Consider the following 11437-nt stretch of genomic DNA (forward strand, 5'->3'; position numbering starts at 1 on the left):
GCTGGGAGGATACACAGCGCGCCCGTTGGGACCGGTACATGTCCGGACGGCCTATTTTAGAAATATCGTTTCTTATTTTTCTTTTTCCGTTTTATTTTTGCTCTACTTTAAATAATTTGGGACTTCAAAAAAGTTTCGAATTTTTTTTAAAAATAACAATTTATAAGTAATTTTTAATAAACCATTAAATGTTCCCAATTTTGTAAAAAAATTAATTATTAAAAAAGTTCGAAATGTTGAAATGGAATTTTCTGGAAGTAAAACAAATGTTTATGATTTTTTAAAATGTTAAAATTTGTAAAAGAAATTTAATAAAATTTCGCCAATTCAAAATTTTTCCATGAATAGATTAAAATTTCAAAAAAATTGTGACTTACAAAATAGTTTATTCATTCATAAAATGTTCACTTGTTCAAAAAATGATCACGCGTTTCAGAAAATGTTGGTTCAATTAAAAAATGTTTACGAATTTTCAATATTGTTCAGAAAATTTCCAGAAAAATGTTGATCGATTCTAGAAATGTTCGCTGATTCAAGAAAATTGTTTTATTTTTTTCACAATTTTTGGAAAATGTTTCCAAATAGTATAAAATGTTCATGAATTAAAAAATGTTCTTGATTTTAGAAAATGTTTGAAATTTTGTAAAATTGTTCATGAATTTGAAAAAATTTCATGAGCTGAAAAAACTGGTCATGATTTCACGAGATTGAGAGTGATAGCGTATATTGGTGATGCAGCAAAATGTGGTCATGACCATTAGACATTATGAAATCTTTTATCCCGTTGCAACGCACGGGCATTTTTGTTAATCTATACATAATAATTATAAAGGGGCAATTTCTTCTAGCGGTTCTTCATAGAAATTGCCCCCAATGTTGCGAAATATTACCCACCAATGCCACCTATAAGTAATAAAATCATGTTACACAAGGGAATCCCCCGCCGGGCCGCCCCATGCAGTTGGGACTTCATATACTTCACGCTGGCAGAACACGTAGCACGCCTGTATGGGCCGGCCCATGTCCGGGCTGCCTGTTTTCAAAAAAAATTATTATTATTTTCTCCTCCTTTTCATCTTAGTTTTTTCTACTTCAAATTTTGACCAAGTTTGTAGAGAAAAACATTTGAATCTAGAATACCAAATACATATTCTGAGATACATCACAAGACGTACTTTCATATTATATATACATTTGACATGCAAAATTTAATTTTATTATTAAATGATTTCATGAACTAGCTTTAATATCAGTATATTGCTGCTCGTGTAATGTAAAGCGTATGCTACTTGTGTAAACTAAATTTTTGTGGCAATTTGCATTCTTGTGATGTAATAAGATTTTGCAACTTCAGTTATTGTGATGTAGCAAGATTTAGGACTACTCACTGGTAGAAAAAGGGCCTACTCACTGGTAGAAAAAGTGTCGGTACTAATGCCCCGACCCTTTAGTCCCGGTTCAATCCAGAACCGGGACTGATGGGCCTCCACGTGGGCAGTGCGCAGAGCCCAGTCAGGAGACCCTTTGGTCCCGGTTGCACGCGTCAGTATTTCTGTGGCTGGGGTTTTTGTTTTTTTTGAAAGGGGGGGGGGGTTGGGGGTTTTGGGGGGTTAATTTAGGTGTTTCATATATTGTGTTAGCTAGCTATAATTAATAGAGAGAAGTGTCCTCTCTTATGTCCGTGCTTGGTCGACGCTACGTACTATACATACGTATAGAGAGGACTAGACACGCTGGCTAGCTAGTAAGCAAACGAAGGAAACAGAAGATCGTGATGAACATATATGCATACAGAGAGAAGTGATATCGACCACCTCTCTTTCTCCGAGAGATTGGTCGAACAACAAGTTCTCGTATATCTATCTGACAGTACCGGCTACATATATACAGTAATTATCTCTTACAAATATAATCATACGGACTCAGGGTCAACATAGAATTCTCCGTCTTCAGGGATCACGTGGTCAAGAAAGAATGCCGCCAATTCCTCTTGAATTCCTCGCATGCGAGCTGGTGCTAGGAGTTCATCCCGCTTCCGAAACATCTAATTTAAAGAAGGGGGTCAATACATATATATATGAATGAATGAAACTCAACACAAATGATGGTAATAAAATAAAATTGTGAATGTTGTTATTTACGTACTTCATATTGTTCGTCAGTGTAGCCCCGCTCACAGGTCGTGTGGCGGATGGACTCGCAAACATAGTATCCACAGAAATCATTCCCTTGTTCCTGCAACAACCACTTTACAAGAAATAGAGGTTAATCAAACTGATAAGCAAGAATGCCAAATGGTATTGATGAAACTAGCGCTTGAATGACTAGTAGATGCGCTTAAAATGCTACTATAGCTAGTACTTACTTTCGTGTGTCTAAATTGCAGCTCCTTCGGCAGTCCCGGAGCTTTTCTGGTGAATTTTCTCCAACCCTGCCGGACAAAGAAAACAATTACTTGATATATCAGGAAATGAACAAAGTTGCTGATATGGTGGATAATGATCGATTTAACTTACTTCTCGAGTATTTGAGTCATGTCTGCATAGTCCTTGGGATCTTTTCGTCTTGAGTCTAAGACGGTTACTAGTCCCTGCTCAAGCTTAATATGTAGGAGAATATAGTGGAAACTGCACACGCATGCATAACTCATCAATTACATTACTATAACCTTGACTAATATATAAGGGAAACCGAATACGCACAAGACAGTAACACTCACTTGAAGTTGTAAGGAAAGAGTATTATATCTTTGTTTTGATTTATTATCAACGATTGTAGCATGCTGGCCTCGGTTTCTGCGGCATGAAATTTAACCAGAGTTGCATCTATGAGATATGTGTTAATGAACCCAATATCATCGACTTGTCTTTTCTTCAATTCGACGATCTTCAATCTGCATAATATAGTGAGGATGATTATAAATACATGCAATGAAAGAGCTAAGCCATATAGAGAAACTTAATGACAGAAGTAGTACTACTTACAGATAGTAGCAGGCGACCGTTGTTTTATCGAGGGCCAATTGATTGAAAAACTGATAGAACTCCTCAAATGGAACAGGTAACAGATCAATTCCAATGAGGTCATGCTCCTTTTTAACTTTCAAATACAAAGTACTCCTCCCCCCAGAGTCTCTGCAGATTTTCAAGTACCAATCATGCAATCTTCGCATCATCGTTGATAGAGATCTTTCATCTTTGACGAGAGGCTTCCCGTACTCGTATCTTTGTATCTGCATCTCCATGGGTTCATAATGTACTTCGTCGGGCAGGTAATCTGCAAGATTGCTATAACCGGGCACCATCCTTGGATCATTAGCGACGTTGTGGCTAGGCACCTTGAGCGGGAGGGGACGATTGCTTCGCTTGTTTGCCGAGCTGGGCAATTTGTTTCCCAGCTCGTCGTTCTTTCAGCCTTTGATCACTGACAGTACTTCCCGACCGCTCCGCTTCGGCAAATTCCTTTCCAATAATGCGGTCATAGTTTCCTTTCGGCGGATCAGACTTCGGTGGTTTTGTCAGGGCAGCCAGAGTGCGCTTCACTTTCACCCGATCTACCTTCTCCTCTGGAGGTGGATGTTTCTTTGCTTTCACCCCTTCAAAGAATTTCCTCACTTCTTCTCGCGCGATCTCGGCGTTCTCCTCCTGGGTCCTCTCGTATGGTAACTTCTCTGGAGTCTTCAGAGAAGGACCGAATCTGTATGTCCGACCGCCTCTGGTTGTACTGCTAGACGCCGACCGAGCAGACGGAGCGGTTGTCTTATTTACTTGCTTAAGAGGCGGAGGAGAAGGACTACGACACGCCGGAGCAGCTGGAGCGGCGGCAGGTCTCTTCCGCCCTTGCTGACGAGGCGGAGAAGGAGGAGGCTGGCTGCTCGGGCGCGTCGGCGCAGGCGGAGAAGGAGGCGGAGTGCCGCCACGCGCCGGAGAAGGAGCCGGCCGAGGGCCCTGATCGTCACTCGCCGGAGGAGGAGGCGGTGGAGGAGGCGGAGTGCCCTGACTCGCCGGAGGAGGAGGAGGCGGTGGAGGAGGCGGAGTGCCCTGACTCGCCAGAGAAGGAGGAGGAGGCGGAGGCGTCCAGTTCGGAAGGTTGATGAGCTCCTTCTGCCATAGGCATGGAGTCTTCAAAGCAGACCCCAGCCGAGTCTCCCCTTCACCGGTAGGGTGGTCAAGCTGGAGGTCCTCAAATCCCTCCGTTATCTCATCCACCATCACCCTAGCATATCCTTCTGGAATCGGCCGGCAGTGAAAAGTTGCGCCGGGTTCAGTAGGATAAACAGAGCCAACAGCCGCCTTGACCTTCAAATTCATCCATTGCGTCATAAGGTGGCAATTTTGAGACTCCGTGATAGCATCCACGGGATAGTTGGCAGGAGCCGTCAAGGCATGCTCCGGCTGAAGCAGCTCGGTGGAAGCCACGCTGCTTTTGCGCTGAGATGGCGGGGTAGCTTTGGGGGAGGCTTCGGCAGTACGTTTGCTGCGATTTGCTTCTCGTTCCTCTATCGCGTCTACCCTTGCTTGCAGCGCCTGCATTTGGGTCTGCTGCACTTTTTTCCTCCTCTCATGGGATTTGTAACCGCCCGCGTCCGGAAACCCAACCTTCCACGGAACGGAGCCTGGCGTGCCTCGTGTCCGTCCAGGGTGCTCAGGATTCCCGAGGGCCGTTGTGAGCTCGTCGTTCTCTCTGTCTGGAAAGAACGTCCCTTCCTGCGCTGCTTCGATATACTGCTTAAGCTTACTGATTGGTATGTCCATTTGATCGTTCGTCCAAATGCACTTCCCTGTTTCAGGGTCCAAGGTTCTGCCAGCCCCGAAGAACCAAGTCCGGCAACGGTCTGGCCAGTTATTTGTCTCTGGTTCGATCCCTTTATGAACCAGATCATTCTCAATCTTGGACCACTTAGGCCGGGCTACGAGGTAGCCACCTGACCCCGTGCGATGGTGAAGCTTCTTCTTCGCAGCATTTTGCTTGTTTGTTGCCGACATCTTCTTACTCTTTTCCGATGTCTTGTGGGCCACAAATGCGGGCCAGTGATCTCTGATCTTCTCATATCTGCCCTTGAATTCTGGTGTCTCATTATTTTCGACAAACTTATTATTCAGCTCTTTCTTCCACCTCCTGAATAGTTCTGCCATCCTCTTCAGAGCAAAAGACTTGATTAATTTCTCTTTAATTGGGTTCTCTGGATTATCCTTTGGCGGTAGGGTGAAATTTGACTTCAGCTCAGTCCAAAGATCATTTTTCTGCATATCATTGACATAAGACACCTCAGGGTCTTCTGTAGCCGGCTTAAACCATTGCTGGATGCTTATCGGGATCTTGTCCCTAACCAGAACCCCGCACTGAGCAACAAATGCGCTCTTTGTCCGGAGGGGTTCAATAGGTTGGCCGTCGGGCGCGATTGCTGTGATCTCAAGCTTTTCATCCGAGCTCAACTTTTTCTTCGGGCCTCGTCTCTTTACCGAAGTTGTGCTCGATCCGGAGGGCTAGAAAAAAGAACAAAGACTTAATTAATATGTGTACATACCAAAACAATGAATGCATCAATCAGCTAGTCAGCATAGGCTTAACTAATATATATACCTGGCCGGACTCGGTTCGGTCACCGGAGCCGTCATCACGGTCTCCTTCTTGCACCGGCATTGGGTCACCGGAGCCGTCCTCATGTTCTTCTTCTTCTTGCACCGGCATTAGGTCACCGTAGCCAGCTTGTTCACCCTCTCCTTCCAGACCATCGGTTTCGTTGAGAAAGTACGAGACGGCATCACTTCCTTCTGCGATTATCTCCCTCAACAACGCTTCTTTTGTTGCTTCGTCTAGGGCGGTGTCCATAGTTTCTACAAATATTTACAACATGGCAATTATTATTCAAACATGACAGATGGATATATTAGTGCCAAACGTAGAACTAGCTACCTAATCATAGTAAGCTATCGGGAGGGGGTATATATCGACAACGACGACACTACATCTATGTCCCTCGACGACCCTCGTTCTACTCCTCTATTCTTTCTTCTCCTCTTTTTTCTTCTTCTTCCTCTTCTTTTTTATCCTCTTATTCCTCTCATGTTCGAGAGGATCGCCGAGGGGTCGGGAGGTTGCCTAGTGTCAAAGCATTCAACAAAACCATGTCTTCATCATTAGGCGAAAGTAACATGTGCATGATGGTACGAAGCTCTTCAAAGTTGTTCTGGAACGGAGTCCCAGATAGGATAATTTGCTTTTTGGTACAAAGTTCAGAAAGAGCCTTCCGAATATCTCTATTTGGAAGGCCTTTGCTGAATTCGTACCAAAAGGCGGATTATTCTATCCGGGACTCCATTCCAGAACAATTTTGCAGAACTTCGTACCAACATGCCCTGGTTACTTCCCTCTAATGATGAAGGCATGGATTTCTTCAATACTTTGACACTAGGAGAAGAAGAAAGGAATAGCTAGAGGAGAAGATTGAAGAAAAAAAAGAAGAAAAAAAAGAGGAGAAGAAGAAAGGAATAGTGGAGAAGAAGATTTCTCTTCTTCTCCACTATTCCTTTCTTCTTCTCCTCTTCTTTTTCTTCTTTTTTCTTCTTCTTATTTATTTCTCCTTTTCTTTTCGGTAGAGGAAACCCTAAATAGCAAGTATCGTGGGTGTGAGATACATGTGGCCGTCGGTGTCGGACACTACATCCACGTCCCACAAGTGACGTGGGCGTCGAAGCCCGCGCCACTTGTGGGATGTGGATGTAGTGTCCGACACCGACGGTACATGTATCTCACACCGACGATACTTTCTATTTAGGGTTTCTCCTCTACCGCTCGGCGACCCTCGACGACCCTCGTTCTCGATAAAATAAAGAGGAAGAAGAAGAAGAAAAAAGAAGAAAAGAAAGAATAGAGGAGAAGACTTCCTCTTCTTCCTCTCCTCTTCTTCTCCCTCTTCTTCCCCTTCTTCCTCGCCTCTCTCATGAATGTCCGACGTTCTCGACCCCCCCCCATGTGTCGAAGAAAAAAAGAAGAAAAAAAAGAAGAGAAGAAGAAAGGAATAGAGGAGAAAAGAGAAAATAGAATATATATTCTAATTTTCTCTTCTTCTCCTCTATTCCTTTCTTCTTCTCCTCTTTCTTTTCTTCCTCTCCTCGTCTTCTCCTTCTTCTTCTCCTTCTTTCTCTACTTATTTTCCTTTTCCTTATTTTACTTTTTCCTCTCCACTAACATAAAATGCACTAACCTAAAATGCAACAAACATAAAATGCACTAAAGAGGCTCAACTAACCTAAAATCAGTGATAAAATGCACTAACCTAAAATCGATATCTACTAACAACTTAAAAAAAATAATACATATATGAAAAAATGCATATATGAAAAAAAAACATCATCATATATATCATCAACAGAAAAAAAACATCATCATATCATCAACAGAAAAAAACATCATCATATCATCAACAGGAAAAAAACATCATCAACATCATCATATCATCAACAGGAAAAAAACATCATAAACATCATCATCTTATTTAGTTCTCTCGACCCCTCGTCCCTCTCTCATGTTGTCGGGGAGGGGCTATATCGACCTCCGCTCATGTTGAAATTATTGGGGAGGGGGTATATCGACCCCCACCCCCTCATCATGCATATATAGCTACCACATACATATATACATTGAAAAAAAATTACATATATGCAACAAAAACATTAATACACATATGAACAAAAACATGCTGTGAACAAAAACATTAATGTAATAAATCTGAACAAAAAATTAATCTATACAAATCAAAACAGAGCCGACCGGCGCGGCGCTCACAGCGGGGGCGTCTGGCGATGGCGACGGCGGGGGAGGCAGGCGCCGGCGGGGGGGACGTCTGGGAAAGGGGCAGGGCGCGGGGAGGGCCGGCGCGGCGACGACGTGTCCGGCAGGGGCGGCGACGCACCGGAGGCAGGGGCGGCGCGGCGACGGCGTCAGGTAGGGGCGGCACGGCGACGGCGTCGGGGGCAGGGCGGCGCGGCGACGGCGTCGGGGCACGGGCGATCGATGGCGACGACGACGAGGAGCGCGCTGGGGCGTCGGGGCACGAACTGGGTGAAGTTGTGAAATTTCACAAGTCCAGCTTATATACCAACATCATTGGTCCCGGGGTGCTCGACCCGGGACTAATGCCCCCCTTTAGTCCCGGTTGTGCCACGAACCGGGACCAAAGGCCAATTTTCGGCAGCCCAAAGGGCGGGAAGCGGCGGCCTTTGGTCCCGGTTGGTGGCACCAACCGGGACTAAAGGGGGGCAATGGTCACGGTTGGTGCCACGAACCGTGACCAATGCCCCCTTTAGTCCCGGTTGGTGCCACCAACCGGGACCAATGGCCTTGTGCTGCCCCGCGCCCAAAAGTTTAGTCCCACATCGCTAGCTGAAGGGCGCCGGCACTTGTTTATAAGCGCTGGTGTGCCTCCCCATTCGAGCTCCTTCTTATGCAGGCTTTCGGGCCTAAACTTGCTACTGCTGTGGGCCTATTGGGCCTACTTGCTACTGCCTGTGGGCCTATTGGGCCTCTACGGGCCTGAATCCTGGCCAATGTAGGGTTTCTAGTCGTATTCAGGCCGTGGAGGCCCAGTAGGTGGCATTTTTTTTGGTTTTTCTTTTTTATTTCTACATTTTTTTGGTTTTTTATTTTTTTATTTCTACTTAAAACTAAATACTTATAGTTTTTTAGTGATTTCTTTTTGCTTTTAGGTCACAAAAATTATAAACTTTCTGTTAGTGCCATTAGTTTTAAATTTTGAATAGTTTAAATTTGAATTTTTAAAAATTTGTGTGAATCACTAGTTTATGAATAACTTTACTGTACAAATAGAATTTTTTTTCTATTTATTTTTTATTTATACTTACAACTAAATACTTATAGTTTTTTAGTGATTTCTTTTTGATTTTAGGTCACAAAAATTATAAACTTTCTGTTAGTGCCATTAGTTTTAAAATTTTGAATAGTTTAAATTGGAATTTTATAAAATTTGTGTGAATCACTAGTTTATGAATAAATTTACTATAAAAATAGAAATTTTTTCTTCTTTGCTATTTATTTTTTATTTATACTTACAGTTAAATACTTATAGTTTGATTTTAGGTCACAAAAATTATATTCTTTTTGCTATTGAAGAATATTATAGTTTTATTTTAGTTGATCATAACATAATATTTTAATTGATTGTTTTTATTTTCATAAAAGTTTTGTAGTTCATTTTGTTTGCTATTAATTCATTCTTTGAGCTAAATGACTCTGAAATTGGAAAGCATTTCAAAACGAACTCTGAAAAGGTTGAAAGTTGGCATGGTATCATCATTTCACCCACATAGCATGTTCCAAAAAGTAGAGAGGGTTACGACAAAAACTTGATGCACTTCGTGTACAAAATGGACAATCACTTTCGAAGTATCAAAGTTTCGAACCATAAGACATGAAAGCATTTCAAGTGAACTCTGAAAAAGTTGAAAGTTGGGATGGTATCATAATTTCAGCCACATAGCATTTGCTTATTGCGGGAGAAAGTCTTCACTTTTTCTTCGCTTGTGTCATTTGCTTATTGCGCCGTAACCATGGATAATCTTCATTGTTTATCAGGATGCTTGGGTCAACCTTGACATTGAAGGGAGGAATTTCATGAAACTTTTCATAATCTTCAGACATGTCTGTCTTGCCGTCCACTCCCAGGATGTCCCTTTTTCCTGAAAGAACTATGTGGCGATTTGGCTCATCATATGATGTATTCGCTTCCTTATCTTTTCTTTTTCTCGGTTTGGTAGACATGTCCTTCACATAGATAACCTGTGCCACATCATTGGCTAGGACGAACGGTTCGTCAGTGTACCCAAGATTTTTCAGATCCACTGTTGTCATTCCGTACTATGGGTCTACCTGTACCCCGCCGCCTAACAGATTGACCCATTTGCACTTAAACAAAGGGACCTTAAAATCAGGTCCGTAGTCAAGTTCCCATATGTCCACTATGTAACCATAATATGTGTCCTTTCCGCTCTCGGTTGCTGCATCAAAGCGGACACCGCTGTTTTGGTTGGTGCTCTTTTGATCTTGGGCGATCGTGTAAAATGTATTCCCATTTATCTCGTATCCTTTGTAAGTCAATATAGTCAAAGATGGTCCCCTGGACAACAAGTACAACTCATCACAAACAGTGTTGTCACCTCTGAGACGTGTTTCCAACCAACTGCTGAAAGTCCTGATGTGTTCACATGTAATCCAGTCGTCGCATTGCTCCGGGTGTTTGGAGCGCAGACTGTTCTTGTGTTCATCGACATATGGGGTCACCAAGGTAGAGTTCTGTAGAACTGTGTAGTGTGCTTGAGACCAAGAATATCCGTCCCTGCATATTATTGAGTCTCTTCCAAGAGTGCCTTTTCCAGTCAGTCTCCCCTCATACCGCGATTTAGGGAGACCTATCTTGTTAAGGCCAGGAATGAAGTCAACACAAAACCCGATAACATCCTCTGTTTGATGGCCCATGGAGATGCTTCCTTCTGGCCTAGCGCGGTTACGGACATATTTCTTTAGGACTCCCATGAACCTCTCAAAGGGGAACATATTGTGTAGAAATACGGGCCCCAGGATGACAATCTCGTCGACTAGATGAACTAGGACGTGCGTCATGATATTGAAGAAGGATGGTGGGAACACCAGCTCGAAACTGACAAGACATTGCGCCACATCACTCCTTAGCCTTGGTACGATTTTTGGATCGATCACCTTCTGAGAGATTGCATTGAGGAATGCACATAGCTTCACAATGGCTAATCATACGTTTTCCGGTAGAAGCCCCCTCAATGCAACCGGAAGCAGTTGCGTCATAATCACGTGGCAGTCATGAGACTTTAGGTTCTGAAACTTTTTCTCTGGCATATTTATTATTCCCTTTATATTCGACGAGAAGCCAGTCGTGACCTTCATACTGAGCAGGCATTCAAAGAAGATTTCTTTCTCTTCTTTCGTAAGAGCGTAGCTGGCAGGACCTTTATACTGCTTCGGAGGCATGCCGTCTTTTTCGTGCAAACGTTGCAGGTCCTCCCGTGCCTCAGGTGTATCTTTTGTCTTCCCATACACGCCCAAGAAGCCTAGCAGGTTCACGCAAAGGTTCTTCGTCACGTGCATCACGTCGATTGAGGAGCGGACCTCTAGGTCTTTCCAGTAGGGTAGGTCCCAAAATATAGATTTCTTCTTCCACATGGGTGCATGTCCCCCAGTGTCATTCAGAACAGCTAGTCCACCGGGACCCTTTCCAAAGATTACGTAGTGTAAATCATTGACCATAGCAAGCACGTGATCACCGGTGCGCATGGCGGGCTTCTTCCGGTGATCTGCCTCGCCTTTGAAATGCTTGACTTTCTTTCGACATTGATGGTTGGTCGGAAGAAATTAACGATGGCCCAGGTACACATTCTTCCTGCATTTG

The sequence above is a fragment of the Triticum urartu genome, chromosome 3, assembly GCF_003073215.2.
Source record: "Triticum urartu cultivar G1812 chromosome 3, Tu2.1, whole genome shotgun sequence".
Classification (NCBI taxonomy): domain Eukaryota; kingdom Viridiplantae; phylum Streptophyta; class Magnoliopsida; order Poales; family Poaceae; genus Triticum; species Triticum urartu.